The 10142-nt window shown below is 51.3% G+C and overlaps 1 protein-coding gene across 1 annotated transcript in view; it reads left to right on the top strand.

The window, feature by feature from the left end:
• The first annotated feature begins 2337 nt into the window (after positions 1-2337).
• Positions 2338-10142, top strand: part of LOC309521815 (rap1 GTPase-activating protein 1-like) — a 54877-nt gene continuing 47072 nt past the window's right edge. The window contains exon 1 of the mRNA XM_082204766.1: positions 2338-2609. The gene's annotated coding sequence lies outside the window, so the exon portion shown is untranslated. The remainder of the gene's footprint in view (positions 2610-10142) is intronic.

Here is a 10142-nt window from a genome sequence, read left to right as displayed (position 1 = left end):
GCAGGAGCTGGGACCGAGTAACAGGAGCTCACCCTGTTGCAGAGATTCGAACCGCCAACCTTCTGATCGGCAAGCCGTAGGCTCTGTGGTTTAACCCACAGCGCCACCCACATTAGTAGCAGTAGTTCATAACAAAGTATTGCATACGTATGCCTTTTGGATAACGTATTTGTGGGAACATGGGTTAAAAGCCTAGCACTGGAAATGCAGTAGTTGCACAGTAAAAAGGAGTGTGAACACAGCCAAAATTACCCAGTGGGTAGGTGAAATATAGCAAAATGGAGCCAGTATAGTATAGTGCTTAGTGTGACAGACTACGACCTGGGAGACGAAGGTTCAAATCCCCACTCAGCCATGAAGCTTTCTGGGCGACTTTGGGCCAGTCACTGCCTCTCAGCCTCACAGTGCTGTTGTGGGGATTAAATGAGGCGGAGAAATGTATGCCACCTTGAGCTCTGTGTGGTGAAGAAGGTGGGTTAGAGAAATGTAATAAATAATAATAATAATAATAATGTGGGATAGTTTGCAGTTGCCCTGTCCCGAGATCCTCAAAGGAAGACTGAAAAACCAATGTGATGAAGAATCTGTAGATAAAACAGAAACCTTCTACCTGGAAAAACAACAACTGACAACTGTCTTCCTCAGCGAAGCTGTGTCGAGAAAAGCAGAGACTGAGGTGACCCCCCCCTCCCTCTACCCATTGGCAGACTGCGTTCAGCTGCCTTCTCCCTCCACCCTTCCAGGCGGCTTGGCTGCCAGTCTAAGATGCGAGCCAAGTTTGGAAACAGGCAGAGACAAGGTCATCTCAGACATCTGGCTCCTAATGTCTTATCATCTCTGCTGGAAGGAGGCAGCCAGAGGAGGTCTCTCACCCCAAAACTCGGTGGAATTCACTTCCGAGCAAATGTATGCAGGGGATCGGATTGCGATGGATATTCCTTTTTTTAAAAAAATTGTTACAGGAAACCATAACCTTGGTACTGAGGGGCGTGGGCACACGCTGGATCGTGCCTGGCGACCACCAGTGGGACACTGGCCAATGTCTAGTAAGGCTGCTGGTTTTCTTCTAAAGATAGGCTGGGCAGATCTCAGCCTGCCGGTCCAGGCAGGTACTTTCGAAGCAAGGGAAAAGATGCTTCACAAATACACACACAACACACAATTCTTGGATTACAGATCAAGTGTGGTTAGTGTGCTGCTGCAGTGGCAACTTGAATAAAATATTGGGGGACAGCAGGTAAGCCCTGCATAATCGATCACAAGACCTGGTGCTCACACACCAGTTGAATGGCAATGCTATCAACTTGGGGGGGGGGCAGCCCCCTCAAATATATTATGGGAGGGGAGCCGAAGGGTCCTTGGCCCTCTAAGAGTTGTCTCCTACGGTGTGCTGGACCTGAAACCTCAACTCAGCCACAGAACTTCCTTTGGGCATAGCTGTCAACCGTCCCTTATTTGGCGGGAAACTCCCTTATCCCAGAGGCGTGTCCCGCTGCTGTCCCAGATTGATGATGTCCCTTAAATTTCATGGGTTTCATGCTCGCCCGGCTCGGGAGGGAAGCAGTGGCTCGGGGTCCTCCGCCTCGAGAGAGCGCGCACACGAGCTGCCGCATCTCCGTCTCTCCCTTTTCCCCCTCAGGGGCGCATCGTGAGGAGACGGGTGGCAGAGGGCGGGCAGGCAGCCCCTCTCTTGCCAGACTTCCGCCGCGCTGCCAGGGGAAGCCGGAGGCAGCGGTGGCGGCTGAGGAGGCGGCCTGAGGGAGGAGGGGATGGGGAGGGACGCAAAAGGGCAGCACTTCAGCGGCTGCGACGGCACCGCAATCGCCCCATGCCGGGCTGGCAGGCGGCGTGGGCAAGAGTCTCCCTCCCTCTCGGGCAGGGAAGGGCTGATGGAACTCAGAAGCTAAGCAAAATCCCTTATTTTGGCTGCTGATCCCTTATTTTCGAGGCTGCTGGTCCCTTATTTTCAAATCTGTAAGTTGACAGCTATGCCTTTGGGTGACTTTGGGCTGGCCAGTGACCTACCTCGCAGGGGTGTCGTGAGGAGAGCAACGGAGAGGAGGGGAAGCAGCGCACTCTTTGGAGGAAAGCAGCGAAACGCATATTAACGGGACGACTACTAGATCCCGAAAATGCGCACACTGCCCTCTTCTTGGAGCGCGCCCTGCGGGGAGAAGAATACCAGTCTTATACAAATGGCCTGATTAGATGATTAGACTAGCCATGATCTTCTCCATCACTTGGAGCGGGGGCGTTTCTAATTCGAGTTGCCTCTGTGGGTCGCAAACCCAGCCCCCTTCCACCCCCCACCCCCTCCTGGCGACGGTGCCTGTGTCGTGCGTCCTGACTTCAGGCTGCTGCGCGCCTCGCAGCGGGTCGGTGCCAGCCTCTCTCCCCCCCGCCCTCCTCCCCAGGCAGGTGGAGCAGCAGCAGCAGCGGAAGGGGAGGAGAAGAGGACACTGCAACCTACTTGAATAATTGATAGGCTGGGCTGCCGAGCGGGGAGCCAGCAAACGCGGAGGAGCAGCCGGACGCCGGGCTCCCTGCGCCGCCGCCGGAGCTGCCACCCTCGCCCCCCGCCAGGCCGGAGATGCCAGCGCTGCGCGCAGGTAGGGGGGCTCGGCGCGCCTCTCTCCCGCCGGGCTAATTAGGGCAGTGGCCCCCGGTGGAGGCGGCGCCTTTGGAGACTAAGTCGGGCACGTTCCTGGAGAGCTCCAGGAGCTTAATGGAGCCTCCATCTCCCAGGGCAGTGTACCCTTGAATGCCAGTTTGCCGGCACCCCGGTTGCGCGAGCAGCTGTTTGGGTGCTGGGAAACTGTAGGGGGCTGCCAAACTCGGCTGACCTCTGAGCTGCCCTGGGAAACACCCCCCCCCCAGCAAAGGCAGAAGGATGGGTGGTAAGTGGCAGTGGCGTAGCGTGGGTTGTCAGCACCCGGGGCAAGGCAAGTAATTTGCGCCCCCTAACCCATGGATTTGCACCCCCTAACCCGTGGATTTGCGCCCCCTAACCCTAACCCCCAGATGTTGCGCCCGGCGCGGCCGGCCCCCCTGCACCCCCCACGCTACGCCACTGGTAAGTGGACTGGTGGATCCTGGTAAGGAGGCTCACAGCCCAGTAGGGTCGGCACCTTCTCTTCCCCGACTCATTCCTCCTTTTAGAGCATTACAGGCAGAAGTGCAGCAGGGGCAGCGGCTTCCTACTGTTGGGAGCCTGTGCTGTTTGAAAGCTGCACCGGTTGTATTGCTGCCTGCCACAACACTCTTAACAGGCATAAAGTGAGGGACAGTAGTGCAGGCAAATTTCTGGTACTGGACGTGTCGGCTGAGGGAAGGTGGGAGGTAGATGTCCACATAACTGGAGTAGTTAGGCTTGATATGAGCTGGGACTCAGCTGGTTTGAGCACCAGCACCCGTCTTCAGCGGTATGGCTCATCAATGCTGGATATGGGAGAATTTTTTTTATTTTTAAGTGCCTTTCTGAGCATGTGTAGAGTGCCTTTCTCTCATTACTGAGTAGCCCCCAAATATATAGGGCTGGTTGGGTGGGGGGCCTGAAGGTCAGAGGTCATGACTTCCAGGAAAAAATGGAGCCCCTGGCATATTTCTTTCTGCAAACAGGCACCACGGAGCACAAGTAGGCTGCAGGCATGCCTGGCACTTGGCAAGACCTGTTTCACTTCTGCCTGTGCCGGAGAGCTGGCTATGCTGACGTAGAGGTTGCATCTTTGTGGCTCCCTTAATACTGGCGGCGATTCGCAAGAGGCTCTTTGTATATCTGTGCATCTGATAGTGGATATCATCTGTTTGGTATGTGCAATTCGGATCTGCTTCTATTTCCAAACGTTAAAAAGAAACAACAGAATCTGCACTTCCGTTGCATGTTCGGCTGGCGTTTAGCTGCTGCTATGTGCCATTGTGTTTGCATGCGAGAGAGGCTGTATTCCACAGAGGGGTAGCCATGCTAGTCTGTTGCAGCAAAGACAACAAAAGAGTGTCGTGGCATCTTAAAGACCCAACAGATTTATGGTGGCACAAGCTTTTCTGGATGAGAGCCCTCTTCATCAGCTGCATGGTATTGCTATTTCAGTTGGCAGATAATATACATGGGCACAGAGGGGATTCCTACCCCCCCCCCGTCTCTTATGTCTCTCATCAGACTTGCAGGTCTTTAATGTGACTCATTTCATTGATGGATGGTGCAGAGGATCAGTCCATGAAATTTGTCTAGACTTCTAGACTGGGAAGTAGGAGGAAAAAGCATGCTCAATTGTCTTTTTAAAGTTTATTTGCTTTTGGCTGTTCGATTCAGAAACAAATTAAAAATTGCAGCTGGGAAAAAAGATACGAGAACAAGTCATCCAAAAACTAATCCTGGAGAAATACATGACATTTTGCAGCTGACAAGTTTTAAAATAAAAACACTACTTTTTTCTTGTTTGTTTGTTTGACAAAAAAAGCACCACCTTTCAGCAGAGGTAGGAAACCCTATTCAGTTTCAGAGATAACACAGCAAAGCATGTAGAGGAGAATATCTTCCTCTTTACGGCGCAGAACGGTGTCTCAAATTGAAAGGAACGTTGCGATAATGTCCATCAAGTACAGCAGAGGGCAGCTGCTGGAACCTTAGCAATGCAAAAGCAGATCTCGGTTTGGAACGACAACAAAACGTAGACCCGTCCCAGTTAAATAATGTTCAAGGCTGTGCTAAAATTGTCTTAATTCATAACCAGGGTGCTTCTTTAAGAATGACTACTGAACAAAAAATTCTCTCTGCTGTTAAATTCCAGTTTAGCAGCTGGCAGCTTGGATTCAGGCAAGTAATTTTAAAGAAGAAGGTAATAGGGTTGCTTGGGAGTAAATCCCATTTAATTAAACTGGACTTGCTTCTGAGTAGATACATACTCTGGGCCTGCTTTCTCCTCCTTGTTCAAGGCAATCTATCCTCTACTGAGCTGGGGGGGGGGGATTCCAGAAGAGAGGGTGGCTGCTGAAGACCACCTCAGGGTCTGCTCCAGCTCCACTTACTTCTCCTGGGCCATCTACCATCAGTCAGCCTGTGGGAAGGATCCTAAATATGCTAAAACTGTTTACTGTACTGTGTTTTAAAAATACCGTATGTAATTGTGAAGGAGTGAGGACCAGGGGTCCACCTGGGTCCACTTTGGAGAGCCGGGCTGGAGCCATGTTATAAGCTGAAAGCTAAAAAAGACATTTCTCTCTCCCCTGCTTGCCCCTGCTTGCATAAACAATATTTTTGCAACACAGCGAGTTTGCAAGAGGATGCGGTCAGGGGATTTTGGAGCTGTTCTGAGAAACTGTTCGTTTGCCCAGGATGTCTAGCCCACCACAAGGTTCTAAGCCGAGCAACCTGTTAAAACCACAAAAGAGGAGGGGGTCAAGGAGCATTTACTGGAACCAGTAAAAGGGGTCAGAAAGATTTTAAACTCGCAGCGCCACCTAGTGTATAATGCAGTTTGGAACCGAAAGACCAACATCAATTATTTAATTGGTTGAGCTTCAATGAATATGCATAAAGGGGAATGTTTGAGGGCTGGGTCAAGGGTTGAACCATTGTTTTGCCTAAGGGGATAAAAACTGTTTGCCCCTGGTGTTCGGGGGCATTTTCTCTCATTTTGGCAGCTGAATGCACCCCTTTGCTTTGCTTGTCTGACAAATAAACCAAAGTCAATAAAACTTTTGTAATTAAAATATTGCTGCCTGGATTTTTTCCATTCTGGTCTGTATTCTGAAGTCTCTAACATTTCTGGTGCTTGCGTGACTCGGATAGGGACCTTAAGTCCTCAAAAAGACCAGAAGGCAGCTCCCTTGTCCTTTTCTAGGCAGGACACAGGGGAAGGGCCAATAGGCCGCTTATCCTGGCGCCACCGAGGCTTTTCTTCGGAGGAGGGCGAAGCCAATTTGACCCTTCTGCTGGATCCTGGAAGAGAAGGCAATGGATTGAAGGACCGAGGTTGACAGGACAGGGCAGAGTCCAGCCGGCTGGTGAGTACATGACAAAGGGCCCTGGGGACAGAGGAAGACAGAGACCCCCTTGTAATTAAAAAGGGGAAGGGGCATCCTGATCACATGCCCAAGCGTGTTTGGTGGCAGTAAGGGAAGGATTGGCCCCTGATACCCACCCACGCTTAAGGATTTAAAGGAAGGCAAAAAGGAAAAAGGGGGGGGGAACCGGGAGGCTAGTGTGTGTGGTACAGCGTCCAGTGAAAGAGGCACTTGGTGCGTGTGTATGTGTAACCCCAGGGTATTCCCCTGGGGTAGAACCAATAAGTACTGCGCTTCCCAGCAGCGCGAGTTCGACTGGGCGAGGAAAATTGGGAAGTGTATGTGTGTGTGTTTGGTGTTTGGGGACGCTGCACAAGGGCCATATTAAATATGGGAGGGAGTGGCTCAAAAGGTCTAATAACTCCCCTAAAGTGCATGCTGAACAATTTCAAGAAAGGATTCAGCGGAGACTATGGCGTTGTGATGACGCCAGAACGCTTACACACTCTGTGTGAACTGGACTGGACACAGCATTGAACTGGGAAGAAACATAGGGGCCCTAGCTGGGACAGGGCAACAAGGAGTATCTTTTGAGGCTGAGTAGTTACTTAGAGAAGAGTTTCAGACTCAGATTCAGATTTGGGAGCGATGGAGGGGATCGCTCCAGAGATCCCTTAGGTTATCCAAGTTAGTATACAGAACCAGAGTGCATACAAAGCTTTCAGATCTCTGGACCTCAATGAATACAAAAGTTCAGCAAGGCAGAGCTGGAGGGTTTTCTGCTGAGTTGTAAGTTTGATAGTAAAGCAAGCCTCCTAGTTTCTCCAAAGCCCATCACTGAACTGGGAAGTACATGAGCCTTGCAGACCTCCAACAGTTTTGATCCCTATAGTAAGTACAGCTTGACCAGGGAGGGCAAGAACACATCAGGGAAACCACCAGTAGTGCCCTAGCTTCTCTGATGACCAGTGAGAGGTGGTCTATGGCTAGGAAATACGAAATGGTTTTAGACCTATAGCAGTTATAGCTGAGACAGGGAGGTCAATTTAATTGGTGTCCTTAACCAGGCACCAGCTGGATGGCTCAGTGCTCAGGTGTGTCTCAGAGAACACTGCAGCAGACCCCTGGTTTGAGACTCAGGCAGAGAAACCTCAAGAGAAGACCTGCATCTTTGTGGCCACCACAGTTGACAAGTTAGTTGCCACAGAAAAAGGATGAGGGAACAGATAAAAAAAAAAACAACACAAAAAACTGCATAAAACTAAAAGAGGAAGAAGAACTTTCTCCATTTAACTTGCATGAGTTTGTGAACATGGATGAAGTTCTAGAGGTTCACGTGATAATAGAGAAACTCCCCCACCCCCCTGGCTGAAGAAATATAAGACTGATCAATTCAAAATTAAGGAGCACAGGCAGGAAAACGCCTCAAGAAGCCCATTTACCAGGGATCCAAGGCAAAAGTCCTGGCCCCACCCCCATATGATCCAAGTGCCGTGGTGGCCCCCTTGGGAGGACAGGGACAGCCCCATATCCCCAAAGCTCCACCGCCGCCCCGATATGTGGCCCCCAGGAGCCGAAGCGGGAAAGGGGGGCTGCCAGACACCCCAGAAGTAGACGAGGCAGAGCCCAGTGACCAGATCCTGAACAAAATATACCCCAACCTTAAAGAATTGAGGGAAAGGATGAACAAATACAGAAGTTTGACCACTATGTATCGAGAAGCTGCAGAAGCTTATTGCAATATTTGAGGCAAAGCATTGGGGGAGCACATAAAGAGGTCCAGGTCCACCGCAGAGGCAGGAGAAGCAGAAGTCCTGACCCCCCCTTCGTGTAGTTTGGGACAAGCCACTCCCTGCGCCTCCGTTCACCCTTCAATATGTCCCCTTCACCACCATCGATTTGATGAATTGGAAGACCCACACCCCTGCGTTTGCTGAGAAGCCCCAGGCAGTTGTGGACTTGCGGTCCTCTATATTTGCAGCGCATGAGGCTACCTGGGCAGATTGTCAGCAATTGCTGAGCACTCTCTTTACCTCAGAGGAAAGGAGGAGAATTAATACACAGGCTTTAGAATTTCTTGGAACGCCTGATGGAGGCATACAGAATTTGGACCCCCTTTGACTTTGAACTCCCTGCACATGAGTTAATGGTAAATGCCTCCCTCATAGGACAATGTGCAAAGGACATTAGAACCAAAATCCAAAAACAGCCTGGGTTCCAGGGCATGTCCAGATTTCAGATCACGGCCATCGTTTAGAAGGTGTTTGAACAAAGAGGAGAGGCTGAGAAGAGGGAGAAAAAGCAGTGGAGGAAAGAAAAGGCAGCAGTGTTAGGCACAGCAATGGCTCACAGGCCAGGGACCCGAGGGGTCCGCCGTAGCCATTCAGAGACCCGCGGCCAAGGGGGAGGAAGATGCCTGTTCAGCAACAGCAAGGCCATAAGAATTACCCCTGTGAAAGGCTGCATGGAGCCAATTGGGAAGCCTGGTCAAAACGCATGTATTACTGGCTGGCAGAAAAGCAACTATGGGAAAGTACACAGGCTGAAACAGGCTTTGCCCAGCCCATTAAGAAGTTTACAGGCGCAGTGGAGGCTTGTGAAGGAGACGTGGCTGATGCTCTAGAGAAGCCCTGGGTTGCGTGGCAGGGATTGAAGACGGCATGTCAGGCTGCAGTGGAAGCCAGACCAGAGGGGCCTAGAGGATGCCCAGAAAGAGTACCAAGCCCAGAGGGGGCTGAGTACCAAGCCCAGAGGGGGCTGAGGCTGCTTTGGGAAGTTGTTTCTACGGTTCAACGCATCTGTGTGATGCACTGTGTGTTGGAGAAAGGCTGAAAAGGCAGTTGCAAGCTGTTCCTCAGGCAATGGAGCACCCAAAAGTGGGGGTGCAGGCCAGGCAAGCCATTCCAAGAGTTCTGAGGAGGCCAAAGTCTCCAAGAGTTATTTGTCCTCTGAGGTGAAGTCCAACAGCGAAAGGCATTGCCATGCAATTGGCAGCTGGATGCAAGGCTAACATCTATATTGATTCTAAATATGCCTTCTTAACCCTGCATGCGCATGGCGCCCTATGGAAAGAGCGGGGCTTGAGTGGAGCCCACGGGAAAGCTCTGAAATACGTTCCAGAAGTTGAGACGTTACTAGAAACTGTATGGGCCCCCAAAGAGATTGCTGTAATGCACTGCAAAGGCCATGATAGAGGTTGGGACATGGTCACCAGAGGCAACCGGAAAGCAGATAATGCAGCTTGTGAGGCAGCTCTGAAACCTCCACCAGTGGTCACCACCGCCCTCAACCCAGCTACCCTGTTGCCGGTAGGAGAAGGTGAGGAGCAGACGCACGATTGCATTGAGGTTATGGACACAAGACTGGACCAGGAGAAGTGGCCAGAGGAAATCGATTGGCAGACAGAGTGGCCAAGGAAGCAGCCCGGGAACCGGCCCTGCCTCAGTTATTGGAACAGTGGTCCCAGAAGGGATCTTGAGCACTGCTGACAAACCAGATACTATGTATCCACCCACATGAGGCCAGATGCCACAACCAAGCAGCTGGAGAAGTATGTCTATATAGCCAACCTTTATCAACTGGCGGCCCAGATTTCCAGGAAATGCCTGCTATGCCAAAAGAATAATCCCAGAACTCACTCCAGACGATGTGGAACCACGTTACACCCTTGATGAACAGCAGTGGACCAGCCAAGAAGGAGCAACGCTCCAGGAAGGACCAGACAGCCGTGTTTTTGTGCCCCAACATCTGGCCAGCACAATTGTAAAGAATTACCACGAGTCCACCCATTTGGGAGGCCCAGCTGCTAAAGCACACCTTGGGAGAATATTCTATCTCAACTAACTGCTGCTATAACTAACTGCTGCTATATCCCAAAACTGTGCCCTGTGCGCCAACCAAGAGACTGAGACTATCACCCTTTGAACTTCTATATGGCAGGCCAACCCCTTTCGTCCGAGACATCCCCGCCAGTTTGGGGCAGATGGGAGATCACATCACCCAAGAACAAGTGCAATCCCTGTGTTTGTTGTGTGTGTGTGTTTGCTTCCTTTCCAGGTATTCCCTCGAGCGTACACCTGCAGTCCCGCGGCAGTCTCGCTGAGCCGGTTCACCAGTTCCTCTGGGTGACAGCGTCTGGC

This window comes from Podarcis vaucheri, assembly GCF_965113315.1.
Source record: "Podarcis vaucheri genome assembly, chromosome: 17".
Lineage (NCBI taxonomy): Eukaryota > Metazoa > Chordata > Lepidosauria > Squamata > Lacertidae > Podarcis > Podarcis vaucheri.
The sequence above is the reverse complement of the archived record's forward strand: the minus strand, read 5'-3'. Positions and strand labels throughout refer to the sequence as shown.